This window comes from Bombina bombina, chromosome 10 (assembly GCF_027579735.1).
Source record: "Bombina bombina isolate aBomBom1 chromosome 10, aBomBom1.pri, whole genome shotgun sequence".
NCBI classification, from domain to species: Eukaryota; Metazoa; Chordata; class Amphibia; order Anura; family Bombinatoridae; genus Bombina; species Bombina bombina.
Genome location: NC_069508.1, coordinates 100,030,020 through 100,056,646, shown reverse-complemented (window position 1 = coordinate 100,056,646; position 26,627 = coordinate 100,030,020). Strand labels below are relative to the sequence as shown.

Sequence of the window (26,627 nt, the reverse complement as noted above, 5' to 3'; positions counted from 1 at the left end):
AGGCTATATACTGTTACAAAAACACTCGCAGATGGGCTATATAAATGGATCATCTACAAAACATTAAAGGAACAATGTACTGTACAATTGATTTCTATTTAATGTGTTTGCAATCATAGGTACAAAACTCTTTATCTCAACTGCTTGCGAATGGAAAAGTCTTTTGGATTTTGGAATACTGAATGTGTATAATGAGAGACAGCTTAGAGAGGAAATGGGACAAAGTGTAAAAAAAAAAGTAATTTAGGCAATATTTACATGTCATAATACAGATTATACATGCAATCTAAAAAGGTAGTTTTATATAATTTAAAATACTTTTGTATCCATAGTACCATTAGGAGGATTGTCTAGTACTAGTTGTTTAAAGAGCAAGTCAACCCAAAAATTATTTTAACTTACTTAAATGAAGAAATTAATGTTTAAAGCAAAGCGTGCACGAGCAGGATCGACAATTATCCCTTAGTTGAAGATGGAAATGTTAGAATGACGTCAGGAAAAGAAGCGGTCAGGCGGCCATTTCAAAACCGCCGGAGGAAAAGTAAGTATTTTTACTAGCAATGTATATTTAGATCGAAATTGGGCTATGGTTTGCTTTAAACATCGTTAATTACTTAATTTAAATAAGTTAAAATAAGTTTTGGGTTGATTTGCCCTTTAAATAAATATAGGCTACCATTTATATTAGAGAACACAAAACCCAAATTAAAGATGTAGTCAGAGAAGATTGTGACTTACTGGCAGGGACAAAAGGCCATTTTTTAATTATTTTTTTAAAGGGACAGTCTAGGCCAAAATAAACTTTCATTATTCAGATAGGGCATGTAATTTTAAACAATTTTCCAAATTACTTTTATCACCAATTTTGCTTTGTTCTCTTGGTATTCTTAGTTGAAAGCTAAATCTAGGAGGTTCATATGCTAATTTCTTAGACCTTGAAGGCCACCTCTTTCCAGAATGCATTTTAACAGTTTTTCACCACTAGAAAGTGTTAGTTCATGTGTTTCATATAGATAACACTGTGCTTGTGCACGTGAAGTTATCTGGGAGCAGGCACTGATTGGCTAAACTGCAAGTCTGTCAGAACTTAAATAAAGGGGCAGTTTGCAGAGGCTTTATACAAGATAATTAAAGAGGTTAAAGGGACACTAAATCCCCAAAAATTATTTCATGATTCAGATAGAGAATACAATTTTAAATAACATTCCAATTGACTTCTATTATTTAATTTGCTTCTTTCTTAAGTTATCCATTGTTGAAGAAATAACAATGCACGTGTCAGCCAATCACACAAGGCATCTATGTGCATCTACCAATCAGCAGCTACTGAGCATATCTAGATATTTTTTTTCAGCAAAGAATATCAAGAGAATGAAGCAAATTAGACAATAGAAGTAAATTAGAAAGTTGTTTAAAATGGCATGCTCTTTCTAAATCCTGAAAGAAAAACGTGGGTTTCATGTCCCTTTAAAAGTATACTACTATAACTGTGTTGGTTATGCAAAACTGGGGAATAGGTAATAACGGGATTATCTATCTTTTAAAACAATAAAAATTCTGGTGTAGACTGTCCCTTTAATATAAATAATAAAAAGTCTGAATTTTGGAATTTGTACCTGTACTTGTTTAACCAGCTACAGAGAATAACATTTATGGGACATTGCTACTTTGGGTTTACTTTTGTGTGTGAAATATCAGTTTCTGCTAATCAAAACCACAGCTAAATCAAATGGGCTGAGCCTCCTGGGAGTGCAGACCTCAAATCAGTCTTTATCTTATCTCCTATTGTATACGCAAGGCCAATAATTAGATAGAACAATGGAAAATTAACATTTTAGTATTTCTTTGTCTTAACCCCCACTGGGTGTGTGATTTTTTTTTAAATTTATGTACATGGCTTTTATATTACTAGTACTTAGAGGGACACTGAACCCAAATTATTTTCTTTCGTGATTCAGATAGAGCATGCAATTTTAAGCAACTTTCTAGTTTACTCCTATTATTAATTTGTCTTCGTTCTCTTGCTATCTTTATTTGAAAAAGGCATCTAAGCTTTTTTTTATTGGTTCAGAACTCTGGACAGCACTTTATTTGTGGGTGAATTTATCCAGCAATCAGCAAGAACAACCCAGGTTGTTCACCAAAAATGGGCTGGCAACTACATTCTTGCATTTCAAATAAAGATACCAAGAGAATTAAGAAAATGTGATAATAGGAGTAAATTAGAAAGTTGCTTAAAATTTCATGCTCGATCTGAATCAAGAAAGACAAAAATGTGGGTTCAGTGTCCCTTTAAGAACTGAAAATAAAATGTGAAATGAAAAAAAGGTAGCTACCGGTATTTGTAAACCATTTATACACTCCAGCAGGTAAAAAGGATAATTGGGAACAAATTAAAAAAGGTACATTGTCACCGAGGATATTTTTGATAAAACATGATTTAAAAATAAAATGGAAAAAGTACAACTCTATTAAAAGGTACATTAAACACTGAGATGGTAATATAAAAAGAGACATTGTATATTTTAAACAAATCTCTGCCATATACTTTTGTTATTTTGTCCCCCTTTCCTTTAAAGTGATGGTCAAGTATGACTAACTACATCTTGCAATCCTAATGTAACTAGCAAAAACAGAATTTATGTTTACCTGATAAATTACTTTCTCCAACGGTGTGTCCGGTCCACGGCGTCATCCTTACTTGTGGGATATTCTCTTCCCCAACAGGAAATGGCAAAGAGCCCAGCAAAGCTGGTCACATGATCCCTCCTAGGCTCCGCCTACCCCAGTCATTCGACCGACGTTAAGGAGGAATATTTGCATAGGAGAAACCATATGATACCGTGGTGACTGTAGTTAAAGAAAATAAATCATCAGACCTGATTAAAAAACCAGGGCGGGCCGTGGACCGGACACACCGTTGGAGAAAGTAATTTATCAGGTAAACATAAATTCTGTTTTCTCCAACATAGGTGTGTCCGGTCCACGGCGTCATCCTTACTTGTGGGAACCAATACCAAAGCTTTAGGACACGGATGAAGGGAGGGAGCAAATCAGGTCACCTAAATGGAAGGCACCACGGCTTGCAAAACCTTTCTCCCAAAAAATAGCCTCAGAAGAAGCAAAAGTATCAAACTTGTAAAATTTGGTAAAAGTGTGCAGTGAAGACCAAGTCGCTGCCCTACATATCTGATCAACAGAAGCCTCGTTCTTGAAGGCCCATGTGGAAGCCACAGCCCTAGTGGAATGAGCTGTGATTCTTTCAGGAGGCTGCCGTCCGGCAGTCTCGTAAGCCAATCTGATGATGCTTTTAATCCAAAAAGAGAGAGAGGTAGAAGTTGCTTTTTGACCTCTCCTGTTACCAGAATAAACAACAAACAAGGAAGATGTTTGTCTAAAATCCTTTGTAGCATCTAAATAGAATTTTAGAGCGCGAACAACATCCAAATTGTGCAACAAACGTTCCTTCTTCGAAACTGGTTTCGGACCCAAAGAAGGCACGACTATCTCCTGGTTAATGTTTTTGTTAGAAACAACTTTTGGAAGAAAACCAGGTTTAGTACGTAAAACCACCTTATCTGCATGGAACACCACATAAGGAGGAGAACACTGCAGAGCAGATAATTCTGAAACTCTTCTAGCGGAAGAATTTGCAGCCAAAAACAAAACTTTCCAAGATAATAACTTAATATCAACGGAATGTAAGGGTTCAAACGGAACCCCCTGAAGAACTGAAAGAACTAAGTTGAGACTCCAAGGAGGAGTCAAAGGTTTGTAAACAGGCTTGATTCTAACCAGAGCCTGAACAAAGGCTTGAACATCTGGCACAGCTGCCAGCTCTTTGTGAAGTAACACAGACAAGGCAGAAATCTGTCCCTTCAAGGAACTTGCAGATAATCCTTTCTCCAATCCTTCTTGAAGAAAGGATAGAATCCTAGGAATCTTTACCTTGTCCCAAGGGAATCCTTTAGATTCACACCAACAGATATATTTTTTCCATATTTTGTGGTAAATTTTTCTAGTTACAGGCTTTCTGGCCTGAACAAGAGTATCAATAACAGAATCTGAGAACCCTCGCTTTGATAAGATCAAGCGTTCAATCTCCAAGCAGTCAGCTGGAGTAGGACCAGATTCAGATGTTCGAACGGACCTTGAACAAGAAGGTCTCGTCTCAAAGGTAGCTTCCATGGTGAAGCCGATGACATATTCACCAGATCTGCCTACCAAGTCCTGCGTGGTTACGCAGGAGCTATCAAGATCACCTACGCCCTCTCCTGATTGATCCTGGCTACCAGCCTGGGGATGAGAGGAAACGGCGGGAATACATAAGCTAGGTTGAAGGTCCAAGGTGCTACTAGTGCATCTACTAGAGTCGCCTTGGGATCCCTGGATCTGGACCCGTAGCAAGGAACCTTGAAGTTCTGACGAGAGGCCATCAGATCCATGTCTGGAATGCCCCACAGTTGAGTGATTTGGGCAAAGATTTCCGGATGGAGTTCCCACACCCCCGGATGCAATGTCTGACGAATCAGAAAATCCGCTTCCCAAGTTTCCACTCCTGGGATGTGGATTGCAGACAGGTGGCAGGAGCGAGTCTCCGCCCATTGAATGATTTTGGTCACTTCTTCCATCGCCAGGGAACTCCTTGTTCCCCCCTGATGGTTGATGTACGCAACAGTCGTCATGTTGTCTGATTGAAACCGTATGAACTTGGCCCTCGCTAGCTGAGGCCAAGCCTTGAGAGCATTGAATATCGCTCTCAGTTCCAGAATATTTATCGGTAGAAGAGATTCTTCCCGAGACCAAAGACCCTGAGCTTTCAGGGATCCCCAGACCGCGCCCCAGCCCATCAGACTGGCGTCGGTCGTGACAATGACCCACTCTGGTCTGCGGGAGGTCACCCCTAGCGACAGGTTGTCCAGGGACAGCCACCAACGGAGTGAGTCTCTGGTCCTCTGATTTACTTGTATCTTCGGAGACAAGTCTGTATAGTCCCCAATCCACTGACTGAGCATACACAATTGAAATGGTCTTAGATGAATGCGCGCAAAAGGAACTATGTCCATTGCCGCTACCATCAACCTATCACTTCCATGCACTGTGCTATGGAAGGAAGAGGAACGGAAGGAAGTATCCGACAAGAGTTTAGAAGTTTTGTTTTTCTGGTCTCTGTCAGAAAAATCCTCATTTCTAAGGAGTCTATTATTGTTCCCTAGAAGGGAACTCTTGTCGACGGAGATAGAGAACTCTTTTCCACGTTCACTTACCATCCGTGAGATCTGAGAAAGGCCAGGACTATGTCCGTGTGAGCCTTTGCTTGAGGAAGGGACGACGCTTGAATCAGAATGTCGTCCAAGTAAGGTACTACAGCAATGCCCCTTGGTCTTAGCACCGCCAGAAGGGACCCTAGTACCTTTGTGAAAATCCTTGGAACAGTGGCTAGTCCGAAATGAAGCGCCACGAACTGGTAATGCTTGTCCAGGAATGCGAACCTTAGGAACCGATGATGTTCCTTGTGGACAGGAATATGTAGATACGCATCCTTTAAATCCACCGTGGTCAAGAATTGACCTTTCTGGATGGAAGGATTGTTCGAATGGTTTCCATTTTGGACGATGGAACCTTGAGAAACTTGTTTAGGATCTTGAGATCTAAGATTGGTCTGAACGTTCCCTCTTTTTTGGGAACTACGAACAGATTGGAGTAGAACCCCATCCCTCGTTCTTTTAATGGAACAGGATGAATCACTTCCAGAAGATAACCTTGGGAGACTATTTCTAGCGCCCAAGGATCCAGAACATCTCTTGCCCAAGCCTGAGTGAAGAGAGAGAGTCTGCCCCCCACCAAATCCGGTCCCGGATCGGGGGCCCGCATCTCATGCTGTCTTGGGAGCAGTGGCAGGTTTCTTGGCCTGCTTTCCTTTGTTCCAGCCTTGCCTTGGTCTCCAGGCTGGATTGGCTTGAGAAGTATTACCCTCCTGCTTAGAGGACGTAGCACTTGGGGCTGGTCCGTTTCTGCGAAAGGGACGAAAATTAGGTTTATTTTTGGCCTTGAAAGACCTATTCTGAGGAAGGGCGTGGCCCTTGCCCCCAGTGATATCAAAGATAAACTCTTTCAAGTCAGGGCCAAACAGTGTTTTCCCCTTGAAAGGAATGTCAAACAATTTGTTCTTGGAAGACGCATCCGCTGACCAAGATTTTAACCAAAGCGCTCTGCGCGCCACAATAGCAAACCCAGAATTTTTCGCCGCTAACCTAGCCAATTGCAAGGTGGCGTCTAGGGTGAAAGAATTAGCCAATTTAAGAGCACGAATTCTGTCCATAATCTCCTCATAAGAAGAAGAATTACTAATAATCGCCTTTTCTAGCTCATCGCACCAGAAACACGCGGCTGTAGTGACAGGGACAATGTATGCAATTGGTTGTAGAAGGTAACCTTGCTGAACAAACATCTTTTTTAGCAAACCTTCTAATTTTTTATCCATAGGATCTTGGAAAACACAACTATCTTCTATGGGTATAGTGGTGCGCTTGTTTAGAGTAGAAACCGCCCCCTCGACCTTGGGGACTGTCTGCCATAAGTCCTTTCTGGGGTCGACTATAGGAAACAATTTTTTAAATATGGGGGGAGGTACGAAAGGTACACCGGGCCTGTCCCATTCTTTATTAACAATGTACGCCACCCGCTTGAGTATAGGAAAAGCTTCGGGGGGCCCCGGGGCCTCTAGGAACTTGTCCATTTTACATAGTGTTTCTGGAATGACCAGATAATCACAATCATCCAAATTGGATAACACCTCCTTAAGCAGAGCGCGGAGATGTTCCAACTTAAATTTAAAAGTAATCACATCAGGTTCAGCTTGTTGAGAAATTTTTCCTGAATCTGAAATTTCTCCCTCAGACAAAACCTCCCTGGCCCCCTCAGACTGGTGTAGGGGCCCTTCAGAAACAATATCATCAGCGGCCTCATGCTCTTCAGTATTTTCTAAAACAGAGCAGTCGCGCTTTCGCTGACAAGTGGGCATATTGGCTAAAATGTTTTTGATAGAATTATCCATTACAGCCGTTAATTGTTGCATAGTAAGGAGTATTGGCGCGCTAGATGTACTAGGGGCCTCCTGTATGGGCAAAACTGGTGTAGACGAAGGAGGGGATGATGCAGTACCATGCTTACTCCCCTCACTTGAGGAATCATCTTGGGCATCATTTTTACTAAATTTATTTAAATGAGAAGGAACCTTGGCTTCCCCACAGTCAGAACACAATCTATCTGGTAGTTCAGACATGTTAAACAGGCATAAACTTGATAACAAAGCACAAAAAACGTTTCAAAATAAAACCTTTACTGTCACTTTAAATTTTAAACTGAACACACTTTATTACTGCAATTGCGAAAAAGTATGAAGGAATTGTTCAAAATTCACCAAAATTTCACCACAGTGTCTTAAAGCCTTAAAAGTATTGCACACCAAATTTGGAAGCTTTAACCCTTAAAATAACGGAACCGGAGCCGTTTTTATATTTAACCCCTTTACAGTCCCTGGAATCTGCTTTGCTGAGACCCAACCAAGCCCAAAGGGGAATACGATACCAAATAATGCCTTCAGAAAGACTTTTCTATGTATCAGAGCTCCACACACATGCAGCTGCATGTCATGCTGTTCTCAAAAACAAGTGCGCCATACCGGCGCGAAAATGAGGCTCTGACTATGATTAGGGAAAGCCCCAATAGAATAAAGTGTCTAAAACAGTGCCTGCCGATATTATTTTACAAAAAATACCCAGATTAAATGATTCCTCAAGGCTAAATATGTGTAAATATGATCGATTTAGCCCAGAAACTGTCTACAGTCTTAATAAGCCCTTGTGAAGCCCTTATGTACTGTGTGAATAAAAATGGCTTACCTGATCCCATAGGGAAAATGACAGCTTCCAGCATTACATCGTCTTGTTAGAATGTGTCATACCTCAAGCAGCAAAAGACTGCTCACTGTTCCCCCAACTGAAGTTAATTCCTCTCAACAGTCCTGTGTGGAACAGCCATGGATTTTAGTAACGGTTGCTAAAATCATTTTCCTCATACAAACAGAAATCTTCATCTCTTTTCTGTTTCAGAGTAAATAGTACATACCAGCACTATTTTAAAATAACAAACTCTTGATTGAATAATAAAAACTACAGTTAAACACTAAAAAACTCTAAGCCATCTCCGTGGAGATGTTGCCTGTACAACGGCAAAGAGAATGACTGGGGTAGGCGGAGCCTAGGAGGGATCATGTGACCAGCTTTGCTGGGCTCTTTGCCATTTCCTGTTGGGGAAGAGAATATCCCACAAGTAAGGATGACGCCGTGGACCGGACACACCTATGTTGGAGAAATAATGTGACTTTCATTCATCATTTCACCATATTCATTCTAGTTTGTGCGCTCTTATATTATTTTCCTACCTTACTAATATCCATCCTCCTCCCGTCGATTGTCCGCCATTGTTTTTTCTGCCGTCACGTGTTTTTATTATCCAATTACAGTACAGGCCACTCGGGGAATCAGCTCTAAGTAAAAACACCCTTATTCAATTCTGCGCATGCCCTAGCTCCGTAACCGCGGTGAGACAGAGATTAGGATGCGATTACGGAGCTAGGGCATGCGCAGAATTGAATAAGGGTGTTTTTACTTAGAGCTGATTCCCCGAGTGGCCTGTACTGTAATTGGATAATAAAAACACGTGACGGCAGAAAAAACAATGGCGGACAATCGACGGGAGGAGGATGGATATTAGTAAGGTAGGAAAATAATATAAGATAGCGCACAAACTAGAATGAATATGGCGAAATGATGAATGAAAGTCACATTATTTTGCTAGTTACATTAGGATCGCAAGATGTAGTTAGTCATACTTGACCATCACTTTAATTCCGTTCTGCAATTGTGAGCTTTTCAGGTCCTTTTAGAAATGGAAGGGCAGAACACTGCTATATTCCACACAGCCATTGGCTGCACATTAAAGTCCCTAATTGGCCACAGCAAAGAAGTTAACCTAAGTAAAACATGGCAGCTCCCATTGTTTTATAGACTTTACACTTATTTTGTTAATATATACTTTATAACATTTAAACCTCTAAATTTATGCCTGTTTCAAATGCTCTATAGCCTCTTTATCACGTGCTTTTGTATTTGCTAGGAGACTGCTAGTTTCATGTGGGCCATATAGATAATGTGTTCACTCCCGAAAAGTTATTTAAGATTTAGCACAACAAAATACTAAATGCAAGTCAATAGATAATAGTCACAGTCATGTAATCAGGGGGCTGTCAGAAGATGCTTAGATACAAGGTAACCACAGAGGTAAAATGTATATTAATGTAACTGTTGGTTATGCAAAACTGGGGTATGGGTGATGAAGGGATTATCTATATTTTAAAACAAAACAAAAAAAATTCTATTGGAGACTATCCCTTTAAATGCAAAAAAAAAAAATAGTATGTAATTTTCACAGGCATACATAGCACAGGAGTCATTTCCTAAAAAAAATCAACCCAACGTTTTGTTTTTTTCAGAGTGGGGGTTTAAAGGGACAGTAAACACCTTGTAATTTAAACAACATTTCCATTATAAAGATATTTTTTTTTTGTAGACAGCAATGTCTGCATATTGATACATTCAATTATGCTATATCACTATACAAAGGGAAATATATACAGACATTTTATCAATTTGCCAAGTAAAAGGCACCTACAGTATAAATGGCATAATATCACAGAAAGAAGAACTCTATGCACTTCATCAGACCTTTGGAACTATACTGTTTATTATTCTATTTATACTGCATAACATGTACATCTAAAGTCCATATACTTTATAGATAGTCCTTAACAAATGAAAGTTGCATCTTCTGTTTAAAACATTTTATGTTGGACACTTTCCTAACACACACCATGAAAATTAAAGGGCCACTAAACCCAAAATCTTTCTTTCATGATTCAGATAGAGAATACAAATTTAAACATTACAATTTACTTCTATTATTTATTTTGCTTCATTTTTTTAGATATCCTTAGTTGAAAAAAAAGCAATGAACATGGGTGAGCCAATCACATGTGGCTTCTATGTGCAGCAACCAATCAGCAGCTACTGAGCATATCTAGATATGCTTTTCAGAAAAGAATATCAAGAGAATAAAACAAATTAGATAATAGAAGTAAATCCTTTAAGGATTAGAGGGGGGAAAATTATGTTAACCTTCAATGTATCTTTTTCCTATAAAACTTCACTTTTCTTCAAATGTCTTTTTTTGGCACACTAAATGTTTAGAAAATTACAGGTACAAAACCCCTTATCCAAACTGCTTGGGACCAGAAAAGGTTTGGGTTTTGGAATATTTGTATATTTACATCTGTAAAATGGGACAGTTTGAAGAGGGGATAGGACAAGTATTTATCATTTGCATTTTAGAAAACACACACACAAAAAATCAAAGACACAAGCAGAGAAGATTGTGACTTGATGGTGGGGAAAATGGTAATTGTTTAAATAAAAAATAATAAATATTCTGAAATGTGTACCTGTATCATCATAATGATCATGTTGCCTTAAGAGAGAGACACACACACACATTCACTTCTGCCTACAGCCAGTCCATTTTCCAACTTCATTAAAGGGTCAATATTAAACGTTCATGATTCAGAAAGATCACAAAATGTTAAATAACTTTAGAGTTCTAAATGTGCACAATCTTGTTATATGCACAGTTTTTGAGGCACCAGCTCCTTCTGAGAATGTGCAAGATTCATAGGATATATGTATATGCATTTAGTGATTGGCTGATTGAGGTTACATGATGCATTAGGAAGGAAAATGACACTGACATTTGTCTGAAAAAAAATAAAAATCTACTTCTCACTTGAAATTCAAAGTGCTTTTCGATCGTCTCTTTATTATGCATTTTTTTGCTTATGCTATTCTATGGTGTTTAGTGGTTCTTTAAAGCAATTGAAAACAAAGCATGTGCCGATAACCTTGCATTTCAACAAGTTTGCATGATTCAGCATGCTAGACGGAAATGTCAAATGTTTAAACACACAAAGCCATTTACATTAATTAAAATATCCCCAAGACTCAAAGGGAAAAAAAAAGAATTCAAAAACTGAAAACCGGCATTACTCAGCATTTCTTTTACAGCAGCTTATATGCGTTACAAAAGGCAAGTTAGTATCTTGTTATCTGTGTTTTTGTTTTGTTTTTATATAATAAGCTACAAAGTTATACAAAAGTAACTTACCAATATCACAGGGTTCCCCTGAGAAGATCAAATCATTGAAAGTTTATGAAGATAGTGAAAAAAAACTTGCATGGATGATTACACAGCCATCACTAATGTGCAGAGAAAAGAAAATAGTCTACCGATCTGAACAAATTTTCAAAACCTTGAAAATCAATAAGAAAGATGCCTAAATAACTTGATTACCATAGAAATGAAAGCTTTTAAATAATAAAGATACTTGTTACTGTTGTGAGGTGGCTTTCAAAAAAGAACTAAAATCTTTCAGTTGGGTTTTTGTATTCATCATTTACAGGAGTAATTACAGCCACATAACCTGTAAGCAATGTATATTAAATGTAATGGAGCATAGCCATCCTATTAAAACACCATGTCTAGAATTCTTCACACATCTGTCACATCATTAAAACTAAGTGATGTCTGTTGGGCAGTTTACATAGATTATGTAAACTTCAGAGACTATTCAATAGTCTAGATATACAGATAATGATAAAAATGCCCACCCAAAGGCTGCAGATGAACAATATTTAAAAGGAGATGTATAGCTATATATCAGTGCTCGACAAACATGGGATCCAGCGGGCCACTGGCTTATAGAATTTTACCCCTGGCTCACACATTTTTGGTTTATTCGTTCTCTCTTTTTAAACAGATTTGTAGAGCACATACATACCTACCTTATTTTGTGGGGGTACCACCACTTCTGCCATCTCATAACAAGTAATACTTGTAATCATATAAATACTCTAGTTTTCACAAGAGGATGCTGCAAAACGTATCCAGCATTGCAACTAACTTTGTACGTTTGCTTTTCTCAAAGTTACTGAGCACAATATATAAATCAATAAGTATTAGCTCATTTTGTCTTCCGCTAAAAAGTTCCTGGGGAGAACAGTGTGCGTACACACACACACAAAAACAAATACAAGAACAGGGGGCACTCAGATTGATATTCTATATATGTGATTAGTCCGTGCTAACAGTCCCAAATACTTATGTACTACTTAAAAAGATAGAGTTTATTATTGTTATAGAACCAAAGAAGGACAAGGCTGCACTGGATATCACTTAAACCAAGCGTTTATTAAAGAGGTGGTAAAGACACCGGGTCTGCCTTAACAAATTGATTAATATTGTGTACCAGATAAAAGGTGAACCAAATGAATGTGCTTCACAATACAATAAGATTCAAACATTCCCCCCTACATGCTAGCATGTTACTAGGCCGGCCATCTAACAGTCCATGAAATATTCCGGGCACATAGTGTGAAAACACGCTCCGTGATATATAGAGAAAGGTACCGTCCCTTTACTCTCCTACAGTCCAGGCATTAAAGTGTTAAAACACGCTGCGGTAACAGGGATATACGTCCGGTCTCCTATTTATGTCAAACAGGACTGTTGAGAAACTTCCAGCTGCATAGAATATCAAACTCAGCAATGAGGAAATCTACCGGTTGCAAGACTTTATACCGCACAGCTTACATTTGTTTTGACGGATACATGGGGCAAGTGCCATATGGCTACAGATTACCTCCATGATTCTGCAATGCAAAAGCCAGTGCAGGACTTTACTTTCTAGCATTGGTAAACATGAACTTTGTGAATAAGTACAAGGAGAGCTGCTCCACCATGATAGCGTTCTCCACGCTGTAAAGTTACAATCCACCATTACGCGTTTCGCCCTTCCCCTTTCTGGGTTGGACTTGAGGCTTCGCCAGATGTATGACGTTACCACTCTCAGTGGTGTTTAAATACTGATTCTGATACAATATAAACCATCCCTTGTTACTATATCTTAAAGGGACATTTCGCTATTTAATACACTTTTTCTGGTACTTCATGTTAAAAATATGTACATACAATATAAAAGCACTATGGGGTTGACACCAATTGTGGACTAATTATTAGTATATGATGATAACAGCATAATAATGTTCTAAACACTTAAAATAAATACACGAGGCCTGTACCTGCTTAAAGCCGCATATAACGTATTCCCTAACAATCTTATATTAATATATATATATATATTAAACAAAACCACAAACTGCTTGAAAAGACGTAGAATTAGAAAGAGTTAGACTATCACTGTTAACAACATTCTGTTATTCACTCTTTCAGAAACTTTGCATTGAAATGCAAAAATTTCAACATATCCACATGCTTCTTGCTAAAGCTAGTTCTCTGTTTGCTGCTATATTTCCTGCAGCAGAGACGAGGCACTCAGATGGCGTTGAGGTGCTTGAGATGCATAAGTAGGGTTTTGCCAATTTCACCAAAGTGGGATATTTATCTTTGTTAGCTCTTCACCAATGCAAAGTGTTTTCCACCTTGGCAAGGGGCCTCTCAATAAAGTAACCCTTGACTTCATTCTAACATAAAAAATCTTAAAATATCTATATGCAATGGTAAATAACCAGCTAAAAGGTTAGGGGAAAATATCTAGTTCGCTCTAAAAATAACATATACTTATAAATGTTGAATCTGGTACATATCACAATGTATTAAAAATATAAACAAACAAAAAAAATCAAAAGTTCTAAGGACTATATATCAATAACAGGACAAAGCCTTACACATGTATTTATACAGTACATATAATCAGCAATAGTAAGCATCAGCTAATAATTGTGCAAAAAGATAATAGTGCACATCAATTCAAATAATTTCCATCAATCTAGGGGCTAGGTGTAAATAACTAGCTTGGCACTGTATCAGGCAAAGCATAGTTTCAAATCACCTGATTTAATATAAACAATCCAAATGATGACTATTATATCTAGGTTGCACATAAGCCAGAAGTAGTTGTAAACTTATACTGTCCTGAAAAAGTGAAAAGTAAACATCTGTAGACGTCCTTTAGGCTAAGGACATAACCATAAAACACAATACCTTGTGCAGGAGCTCATTGGAGTGAAGCAGCTAGTGTTGTGCACATATCAACCAATTGCAAACCAACTAATCGATTATGAGATTCGTTGACAACTATTTTCATAATCGATTATGACGATTAGTTGTTGCAGCTCTATACATTATGTACTATGAGGAGATGAGAAGTAACGTCAGGAGTGGAACACACAGACTAGTGACTTGTGACCACTTTAGAAATAAATGGAATGTTATCTAATCAACAAATTATGTTATTCAATTCAAGTGATTGTTTTTATAAGTGACCTTTTATCAATTTGAGGATGGAGCATACAACTGCTGAAATGATTATGTAATTTGTTTAAGATCCGTGTAGTACTGATCTATTTGTTTGTACTGTAATACTTTGAAAAACCTTAACAAAAAAGTTTTCATTAAAAAAAATAACAGATATTAACCCCTTAGTGACCAGACCACTTTTCCCATTTGTTGACCGTCTGGGACCAAGGCTATTTTTGCATTTCTGCGGTGTTTGTTTAGCTGTAATTTTCCTCTTACTCATTTACTGTACCCACACATATTATATACCATTTTTCTCGCCATTAAATGGACTTTCTAAAGATGCCATTATTTTCATCATATTTTTATGGGGGGGGGGGGAACACTTTTCTAACTTTGACCCCCAAAATCTGTTACACATCTACAACCACCAAAAAAAACTCCTATGCTAAATAGTTTCTAAATTTTGTCCTGAGTTTAGAAATACCCAATGTTTACATGGTCTTTTTTGTAAGTTATAGGGCAATAAATACAAGTAGCACTTTGCTATTTACAAACCATTTTTTTTTTTCAAAATCAGCGATAGTTACATTGGAACACTGATATCTGTCAGGATAAAAAAAGTATTGATCTAGGCCCATTTTGGTATATTTCATGCCACTATTTCCCCACCAAATGGGATCAAACAAAAGGAGGTTCACTTTTTCACAAACTTTAGGTTTCTCACTGAAATTATTTACAAACAGCTTGTGCAATTATGGCATAAATGGTTGTAAATTCTTCTCTGGGATCCCCTTTGTTCAGAAATAGACTTATATGGCTTTGGTATTGCTTTATAGTAATTAGAAGGCAGCTAAATGCAGCTGCGCACCTCAAGTGTATTATTATTATTATATGTAGTGTAGCTGCCTCCCCTCCAAACCCTACCCCTTCACAGACCTATTTTAAAAAAAATGATTCCCCCCCTCCTCTCACACCCACAACCGCCACCCACTCCCACCACTTCAAAATTGAAAAACGGTACGATTGCGGGTGCACGCGCGCATGTGAACGCCCCCCCCCCCCCGTGCGCGTATCCGACAATCATTTCCGACTGCTGGCCAGAAGATTGCCAGCGATGGGCCGTCAACCCGCCTCCCTGCAGCTGCTCCCACCAATGATCGGCACCGAGTGGCTCTCTCAGCATTGGTGTGCTAAAAAAAAAAAAAAAAAAAAAGTATTGTAGTGATGCCTCAATATCGCTTCCAGAGCTTCAAACCCCAGAGGACGTGCCTAGCTTTTCCTTGGTCGTTAAGTGACCTCCTATGAAGGACGTGCCTGTCACGTCCTTGGTCGTTAAGGGGTTAAATTAACAACCAACTCCCTCTGACAGAAAGCTTAAAATGGGCAGTTGTTGGATCTTCCAGGAGGACAATTATCCAAAACATACATCAAATTTTTTTTTTTTTTAAATGGTTGACTGACCACAAAATCAAGGTCCTGCCATGGCCATCCCAGTCCCCTGTGGGGTGGACTGAAGAGGAGAGTCCACAAGCATCAACCTTGAAATTTGAAGAATCTGTAGTGATTCTGTATGGAGGAATGGTCTCAGATCCCTTGCTATGTATTCCCCAACCTCAACAGGCATTATAGAAGAAGACTCAGAGATTAATAATAATAATAATAATAATAATAATAATTATTATTATTATCTTGGCAAAGGGAGGTAGCACACAATATTGACTAAAAGGGTGCCAATAATTGTGCCACACAAATATTAAACAGGGATTTATTTATTTTTTTGGATAAACCTGTGTTGTGTTTGAAATTGAAGAGACCAGAGTATTTTTTTTTTTAACCAAAAGATCAAAAGGTTAAACAATAGAAAATGTTTATATATATATATATATATATATATATATATATATATATATATATATATATATATATATATATATATATATATATATATATATATATATAATCAACTTATAACAAGGTGAGAAGACACCTCGATAACACAATGAAATATCAATGTGTTGCTAGAAACAAATGAAGGTTTCTACAGAACGATAAAGTTTTCATGTGTTATTTATATGAACAAAGGAATTCCCGGACAACAGTGCAATAGCAAACTGTAAACAAAGCTACTGGTTGCTAGGGTTGCCACCTGTCCCTTAAAATACAGAACAAGTTACACATGCTGCAGGGTTTGCAGGGAGGAATATGAATAGTGCTGTCCAGAAACACAATACATGTTCCTCCCTGCAGCATGTGTAACTCACAAGTGTCCAGGAAAACATGGCTGAGGTGGCAACCCTACTGGTTGCACAACAACAAAGCATATAAAGACAAGATGATGCACACCCTGACCATGGGTATTGTATATAAAGTAGTAGTCACCAATGTATTTGGGAATCCTAATACGATTGAAGCTCAGGCTGAACAACCTGGAGTGCATCTTATTGACTGGGATGGCAACCAATTGATATTTGCTCCCAGCATAGGGCTGCAGCCTAACAGACTGTACCCTCTGTCACCATCATCTTCAAGACTCAAAAGAGCAATCATTTAACTGAAGCTCTCCTCGGCTGTGCATGGGAACTACAATAATGAGCATGCCATGGAGTTACAGAAGGGCTTCAGTTAAATTACAATGCTAGTTAGTATACAGCACTCACCCTGCCTTCTGTGTTCCCACAGGGACAAAATGCCCAGCAGTGTCCACCCCTGTAACTTATTTCAGCCCCCATTACTATAAAGGTGATTAGGTTTTAATGGGAGACCACAGTCTATACCAGTCTCTCAACTCCAGCCCTTAAGTACCCCTAACAGATATCTGAACTAGCACAGGTGAAATAATCAGTTGCTCAGTAACCAATACTAACCTGCTCTCACCCCATCTGATGATTATTTAACCTATATACTAGTTCAGATATAATGAAAGACTGACCTATTATGGGTACCTGAGGATTGGCGTTGAATAACACTGGACTATACATTCCCAAGCCCCTCATTAAAAACTAACAGAGCTTCTTCACAAACAGAGCATTGAGGTGTTGTAAGCTCATAGTGTAAACCATGTCTGCCCAAGCCAAGTCTCCCGAGAGCCGGTGAGGCAGTACTCCATATCCAATGTTAATTTAAGGGACTGCTGAATGCCTGGAGGAGCTGAGATAACAGCAGGCAGTAAAAATCCGGAGTGGCGCATTACAGCCTGGTCCACTGGTTTAGTATATTTGTCCAAATGGAGCAGAGGAAAGACTGTTTTGCTACTGTACTTAAAAGGACATAAAACCCAAAATGTTTGCCTCATTCTAATAGACCATACAATTTTAAACGCCCTTCTATGTTACTTCCATCATCTAATTTGCTTCATTCTCTTGGTATCCTTTGTTTAAGGAGCAGTAATGCACTACTGGGAGCTAGCTGGAAGCAAATGACAAGAGGCATATATATGCAGTAGCAAACCAGCAGCTTCTGAGTCTATCTAGGTATACTGTTCAAGGGATACAAACAATAAAACAGATTGCATGTTCTAACTCAGTGTTTCTCAACCGCGGTCCTCGACTACCCCTAACATCCCAGGTTTTCATTATTAGCTTAACTAGAGCACAGGTGAAGTAATCAGCTGATCAGTAACCATGGTTGCTAACCTGCTCTCACCCATCAGCTGATTTCACCTGTGCTCTAGTTCAGCTATAATGAAAGCCTGGCCTGTGGGGGTACTTGAGGACCACGGTTAAATAGCACTGCTCTACCTGAACCACGAAAGAAAAAAATGGGGGTTTATGTCCCTTTAAATTCAAAGGTTCAAGAAACAGTCAGACTGAAATATCCTAAAATTACAAACATTCATAGTTAATTTCAGTGCATGGTTTAAAAGGGGCATTAAAGTATTTTTTATGTATGCATTAGAAAATAAGATGCATTTGTTATTCGAAGAATAAACTGCACTTTTGACTTAACATATCAACAAAACTAACTCAATCCATTTGTTCGTTCTTTGAAAAGAGTAATCTAACAAATGAAAAATTTTCATAAATTTTATTATTAAAAGGGACATGAAAATTAAAAAAAAATAAAAACATAACTTACTGTTTATGTTTTTGCTGCATTTTCATGCAATTTGGTATTGAAAATTGCCCCCCCCCCATATGACTCATTCTAAGAGTCCTATAAGGGGAGTCTACATGGGTAGGAATATGATGCGCGTGCACTGTTCTTTTAGCCCAGCTAAGTAGCGCTGACTTAACTAGATAGACTGAGGATAGTGTAGTGAATACAATCAAAAGCACAGGTTCTGCTGCTACAGTAAAAGCTGGCAGGATCTACTACATTGATTAACAGTGCGCATGCAAAACTTAATGGAAGCGAATGCTTAGACAACGATCTCTCATGATTATTTTAGGTTTAGTGTTAGAATAGCCCCTTTTTAGGGGCTGTCTAGAGTGTCACTGCATTTGAAATAAAAGTCAATTTTAAACTATAACAATATATGGCATCCTGCAACTTCCCTCTTTGACGAAGGCAAGTACTGGCCTGGGAGGCATGTCTAGCAGCGTAGGCAGTCCCCCGTGAACTGATCACGGCCTTGAAATCACATGATTGCATAGAGTGCTTGACGAATATGTTCAAAAATTAGGAGCCATTAGGAATATTTAGGAGCCAGGCATATTTTTAGGAGCCAGAAGGTTGGATTTGTATATAGATATATGGAGAATACCCCAAAAAGTTAGGAGCCAGTGGCTCCCAGGCTCCTGGGTTTGTCGAGCCCTGCCATAGACCAGGGGTCGCCAACCTTTCAGACCTCAGGGACCACTAAACTCACAATTTTGAATCCCGTGGACCACTAACAAATTTTTTTTAGAAAGATACAAACCTCTACAATGTGTGATTATATATATATATATATATAAAAAAATACACACACATACTGTACATAACTAGTATAAATATAGCCAAGTTTACATTATGTATATATTTACGCATTTTTAAGAATTATTTTTTGGAATTAACTAACTGAATGACAGAACTGAGAGAATACTTGCAAATGACAGATGAAGGGCGAGTGCCAACTTTTGAGCTGGAAACAGAGAAGCAGAAAATGGGGAAAAAAGAATTATGTTTAAAAGGACCACAAGACTTCCAAGTTAGCTCCCCAGTTAGGAAATATTCAAAACTACTTATGATCATGGACAGACATTGGAGTCATAAATTAAGTTTATAACAAAAAGCTCTCAATATGGATGTGAGCTAACCACGACTGATGTTACTGGCAATTATTATAATACTGGTGGGATATGGCTGATCTGCTGGATAGCAATTACTGGAATTCAGGTGGAATAATATTAGAATGAAAAATAATTAATATTAAATAAAAAAAAGAAGATGGAGGGGAGGAAGACAAACAGTGATGAAAGTCCATCTGAAGGAATTAGGAAAACTACTTCAAAGAGACAGGTAAAGGGAAGAAAATAAATGAAATATAAGAGAGAATTTTTATTTTAAGATTTTCTTTTTTATATATACTTTAATTCCGCTATTTCAAGCCAAGACTATACTAACCTCTGCTGGCTTTAGAATGGAAGCATCTTCCTCTAAGCAACATGCCAGGCGGGAGGAGTTAAAAATACAATCTAGCTATGCAAGTTGTGCAGTACTACCCAACGTGCGTAGGGAGATTTAAATTTAACTCCTCTGTTTTCACTGATGTCCAGCAAGGCACTGTAGGGAGTTGCGGCACGACGGGGTGACACCATCAGAGGAGATTAATTCCTGCTTGATGGTGTCAAGGACCACCAACATCTTCTGGTGGACCACCAGTGGTCCACAGACCACTGGTTGGCGACCGCTGCCATAGACTATTACGTGATTTCCTTTTAACGAATAGTGTTTACACTACTGTACAGCCACAAAGAGGTTAAATAAAAGTACCACTTGTTATTAATTTGTTAAAAAATACATGCCTAGAAAACAAAATGCATAAAAAGTAGAATAGCATAATTGATAAATGCACAATAAATAGACAATGCAAAAGCGCTTACTTTTAATTTCACATAAGTAGTAGATTTTTTTTCTGACATTGTTTTATTTTCCTTCCCAATGCATCATGTGAAATCCATTACCCAATCACAAAAAAATGCATATATTGTAAATCTTGCACATGTTCAGTAGGAGCTGATACCTCAAATTGTGCATATAAAAACATTGTTCATATTTAGATAATTGATGTGATTTGGAAAGTTGTTTAACATTGTGTCCTCTACCTGAATCATGAAAGTTAAATTTTAACTTCAGTGGTCCTTTAAAATGTCATTGTTTTGCAGCACAGGAATACAATCCTTGAAACCCCTTTCAAACAGTTTTGCAATATCTGCTTTACTGAGGATAGGGACAAATATAAATCTGCTCCTGTACTAGAAGAACACACTCCAGCCCCTTTGGGAGAACCATTTTAAGAATCAAAACAGTGAAAGAAGCAGGAGAAATAAAAAATGAAAGTGGATTGCTAAGATTCTTTCAGTATGCTTAGTTCAATTTTATGGTGAGTTTAAAGTCCCTTTAAGATCAATTACAAAGACAGTTTGCTTGTAACACACATTAACACTTTACAAAAAAAAAAAAGTCAACTTCTCTGTATGTGATGTCATTTTAGAACATAAATAGAATAAAGTTAGAAACAAATCAGACAGCTCAGAATATGGTGAGTACCTCATTGTTATGATGAAGTTTACAGATTTCAATTACACTTAAAAGGGACATTAGTCAAAATTAAACTTATGATCCAGATATTGCATGCAAGTTTCAACAACTTTCAAATTTACTTAATACTGTATTATCAAATTGTGCTTTGTTCTCTTGGTATCCTTGTTGAAGGCTAAACATAAGTATAAACAAGATACACAAAAAGCAACTAGGTGCCAAGCCAATATCTATGAGAGGTGCCAAAAGTAATAAAAATATATAGGCAATGAGGTGGTATACTCTGATATAATGGATCTAGTGAACCAAAAAATATATATATCTAATAATCTCTATACAATGTATAGTAATCTCTACACAATGTATAGAGTATTGATAGAAAACGTAAGTTTGTATACCACAACAAATACACAGTTAATATCAAATGCACAAGTAATAACATATATATAACATAAGTGAAAATAGATAAAAATATAAAATCTAATTAGTAACAATCTCTAGCAACTAGAGTCCATAGAATATAAGGATAGAGAGTAGAGTCCTGAGCGGCATAGCCTGAGGAAACAGTGCTGTGTCACTGAGAAACGCGTTGCTATTTCAATGTCTTTATTAAACTTTTAACTATTTGTTATCTCGCTGCTGCATTCTATCCTATTGAAATCCACTACACTACCTACCACTGGTTATTTTGGAGTACTGGTCACTACCACTGACCTTGGCCTGACATCTTCTGCGCTACCCAGGATTATCTCTGGACTCCCTCTGGTGGGACGAGGATATCCCCTGCTCCTGGTGTGCCTAAGAGTCTGCCGGACAACTTTATTGGTTTCGGCTTGCCTACATAGCACAATTGTGCTCTCTATCACGTGAGTAGGATTAACATCGCCTGTATATCTACCATCTGGCTTATCAGTCTGATTTGCATCATGTGGCGCCCTCTATATTTTGTATTCTAAACATAAGTAGGTTGATAGAAGCTTAGGAGTGTGCACGTATCTATAGCAGCAGTGTTTGTAACTATGTATAACATTGCTATAAACAATGTTGCAAACACTGCTGCCAGATGGCTTAAAGTGAAAGTAAATCCTAGCGTTTTACAAATGCTAGGATTTACTATTGAAGCAAATAAAAGGGCACTTTCATTAATGAAGTATAAGATACTTCATGTAGAAAGCTCCTTTATTTGATTCAACCGATCGCCGCTCTTAGCTCCTACAGCAGCGCATGGCTAAAAAAAAAAATTTGGCTAAGAGGTGACGTTTTCACCCCTTAGCCAATAGCCAAGAGGTAAATCCAGCTCCCATGGGCGCCTAGCCGACATATAAAGCCAAGGGTTACCACATTTATATCTTAAACAGTCTTAAAGGTGCAGTAAACCCACCAAATAATGTTATTTGATTCTGTACATAGCGCAGAATTATATAACATTAGCTTAGCACCATCTTTCTAAAGCAAATTTATTTTACAGTACTCCGCTCCTGGCACTACTGAGCGGGTCTGTTTTTTCTAAGCGCACCGAGCACGCTGTCTAGTCACATCGCGTCCGATTGGGCCATTAAACTGAATGTAGCTCGCTCACGCTACCAGACCGAGCTACATTCAGAGACCAGAGCCAGGAGCGGCGTTCTGTAAAGTTCATTTTCGTAGGAAAATATCTGTGCAAACTTTTGCTTTAGAAAGCTGGCACTAATTATATAATATTATTTGGTGGGTTTACTGGCCCTTTAAACCAGGGCTCAACAAACCCAGGAGCCAGGGAGCCATTGGCTCCTAGAATTTTACCCCTGGCTCCTAACTTTTTGGGTTATATCTATATACAACTACCACTGTCTGGCTCCTAAAAATATGTCTGGCTCCTAAATATTCTTACTGGCTCATAATGTTTAAACAGATTTGTCTAGCACTGCTTTAAACAGTATGGGGACCCAGCTACAATTTTTAAAAACAAATAGTAATTTTATTTACAAATATGCAATATCTATAAAATGTTAAAAGCTGTGGTTCCATGATTGCTATGCTTTTCCACACCATATATTAAAGTGAAAGTAAATCCTAGCGTTTTACAAACGCTAGGATTTACTATTGAAACAAATAAAGGGGACTTTCATTCATGAAGTATAAGATACTTCATGTAGAAAGCTCCTTTGATTCAATTGATCGCCGTTTTTACCTTGCACAGCAGCCCACAGCAAAAAAAAAAAAAATGTGGCTAAGAGGCGACGTTTTCACCTCTTAGCCAATAGCCGTGGGGTAAATTCGGCTTGGCACCCATGGGAGCCGGATTTACCGCATGGCTATTGGCTAAGAGGTGAAAACGTCACCTCTTAGCCCCCCAAAAAATTTTTGCCGTGGGTTTCTGTACACAGTAAAAACGGCGATCGATTGAATCAAATAAAGGAGCTTTCTACATGAAGTATCTTATACTTCATGAATGAAAGTCCCCTTTATTTGTTTCAATAGTAAATCCATCCTAGAGTTTGTAAAACGCTAGGATTTACTTTCACTTTAACCCAAATAAATCCCTAACTATTGTAGAGCAGCTGGGTCGTGCAACTAGCGCTGCTGAATGTGTCAGCTGTAGTTTCTGCTCCTGAGCAGTGATTTAACTATGTGTTTAGTCCATTTGCATAGGTTAAACCTAGATTTTCAGTGTCAATACTGATAAAATGACATGCTCTAATGAATGGGAGCATGTAATTTTTGTTTCACTATAATGGCCCTTTAAAAATGCATTACATTCAGTTACCTCAAGAAAATAAGATGGTTTATTACAGCGATAATTTCTCATCTACATTCAACTTTTTGACTACCCAATAATTTTAATTCCCCACTGTGAAATGTGAACATAACTCTGGTAGCAAATGGAACAAACAATAAAATAAATTGGGAAGCTATGGATGATAAGATTATCTAATAGCTCTCTCTTGATTATTCAACTTAAATCTAAAAGGTACAATCGTTTGTGGTATAAACATTTTTTGGAGGCTTCTTTAACATAGACAACTTCTTTACTACGCTGTTTGAATACTTCCTAAACAATATATTAAATTCTAAAATAAAATCCTACATTCATATATAAAAGCTATATAAAAATGTATAGCAAACCTGAGAGCTAGTTTGAAATCTCAGGAAACCCAAAGTGCTGCTTTTTAATGAACTATGTACTTTTTTTTTTTTTTTTAAAACACAGCCACATTTTTCAGAGGAGACAACCTAACACAAAGATGACAGGAACATAAAAAAAAATCTTTTAATTGACACCACCACTACAATGTTGTCCTCAACCCAGTATCAACAAAATAATACACACATTTCATCACCCAATATTTTTTCTAGTGCCTAACTTGATTGGATAGATATATATATATATATATATATATATATATATATATATATATATATATATATATATATATATATATATATATATATATATATATGGTAATGAAAGAGAAAAATCAAAGTACTTCTGCGCAGCTACAAACAATTAGTATACAAGTAGAATCCAATATAATAGAGGAATCAGTTATTGTCAGTTGAGATGAGTCTTTATGGACAAAATATATATATGAATGGTATATATTTTGAATTAATATGCAGTAAATCCCAGGCAAAAAGAAGTGTATAGTTGTCTTCTTACCGGAAGGTACCTCAATCATATGAGGTAATGTGTAGTCATATGATATAGGTGGTGGTCTGTGGTCCGCCGCTGTCTGTGTTTGTTCTTTCCGTGCAGCCTTGTGTATGGTAGTCCTGGTTAAGGAGCTTCCTGAGTCTGGTGCTTCGATAGATCTTGGCAATATGGTAGAAGTCTTGTCCCGGGGTCTTTCCCAGTTGTCGGAAGGTACCTCAATCATATGAGGTAATGGGTAGTCATATGATATAGGTGGTGGTCTGTGGTCCGCCGCTGTCTGTGTTTGTTCTTTCCGTGCAGCCTTGTGTATGGTAGTCCTGGTTAAGGAGCTTCCTGAGTCTGGTGCTTCGATAGATCTTGGCGATATGGTAGAAGTCTTGTCCCGGGGTCTTTCCCAGTTGTCTCAATGCGATATCCAGCTAAGGCCTTAGCGTCTATAACAGTCCGGCGTCTGTAACAGTCCGGCGTCGTCTGCTGGGAGAGAATGTCGGAAGTGAATGACGTCACTAAACTCAGCGTTCGGTGTGTCTCTTTCTGAAAACGAAGCACTGCTGTATCAATCAGGTGGGAGAAAAGTCGATCCGGCCTCTCCTTTGATGGTTGAAGACTGTTAAACAGGAAATAAGGAGAATGGGTGTGCACTTCACAGAATCCTCAATGGGACCATTGAGGATTCTGTGAAGTGCACACCCATTCTCCTTATTTCCTGTTTAACAGTCTGTTTACAGACGCCGGACTGTTATAGACGCTAAGGCCTTAGCTGGATATCGCATTGAGACAACTGGGAAAGACCCCGGGACAAGACTTCTACCATATCGCCAAGATCTATCGAAGCACCAGACTCAGGAAGCTCCTTAACCAGGACTACCATACACAAGGCTGCACGGAAAGAACAAACACAGACAGCGGCGGACCACAGACCACCACCTATATCATATGACTACACATTACCTCATATGATTGAGGTACCTTCCGACAACTGGGAAAGACCCCGGGACAAGACTTCTACCATATCGCCAAGATCTATCGAAGCACCAGACTCAGGAAGCTCCTTAACCAGGACTACCATACACAAGGCTGCACGGAAAGAACAAACACAGACAGCGGCGGACCACAGACCACCACCTATATCATATGACTACACATTACCTCATATGATTGAGGTACCTTCCGGTAAGAAGACAACTATACACTTCTTTTTGCCTGGGATTTACTGCATATTAATTCAAAATATATACCATTCATATATATATTTTGTCCATAAAGACTCATCTCAACTGACAATAACTGATTCCTCTATTATATTGGATTCTACTTGTATACTAATTGTTTGTAGCTGCGCAGAAGTACTTTGATTTTTCTCTTTCATTACCATTCATTACAGTGTCAGGGGTACACTTATTATCATCACTTCTTGCTGCACTCCCATACACACTATCATTTTATTGTAGCTGTGGCAACTACCAACACCACTACCAATACTGGTAATTTACTACACTTATTGCACCGTAGGTGCTGGGTTACCTATACCAGTGTTCCTTCTAGAGCGCTGGTGATTTTTTCTTGCTCTACATATATATATATATATATATATATATATATATATATATATATATATATATATATCTCATTTAGCCTATTAAAAGATAATTATGTGCATGCTCCCATAACATTCTACATTTCATATCTGTAAATCCATAAATATGCAAATTATAAAAAAAAAAAATTACCTATAGCAATGAAAATCCTTTTTTTTTTATTGCCATAAAGATTGTGTAAACAAAGTGCTGCCATTTTGATCAAATCATATAGAGCAAACCATAATTGTTTGCGAGCAGTTTACTCGGTAAGAGTCATAATATGCTAAAACCATGACGTTAGG

General features: G+C 38.0%; 1 protein-coding gene across 11 annotated transcripts in view; it reads right to left on the bottom strand.

The window, feature by feature from the left end:
- The window catches only part of RC3H1 (ring finger and CCCH-type domains 1), a 473,299-nt gene that overhangs the window by 446,136 nt on the left and 536 nt on the right, over positions 1 to 26,627 (bottom strand). The window lies entirely within an intron of this gene.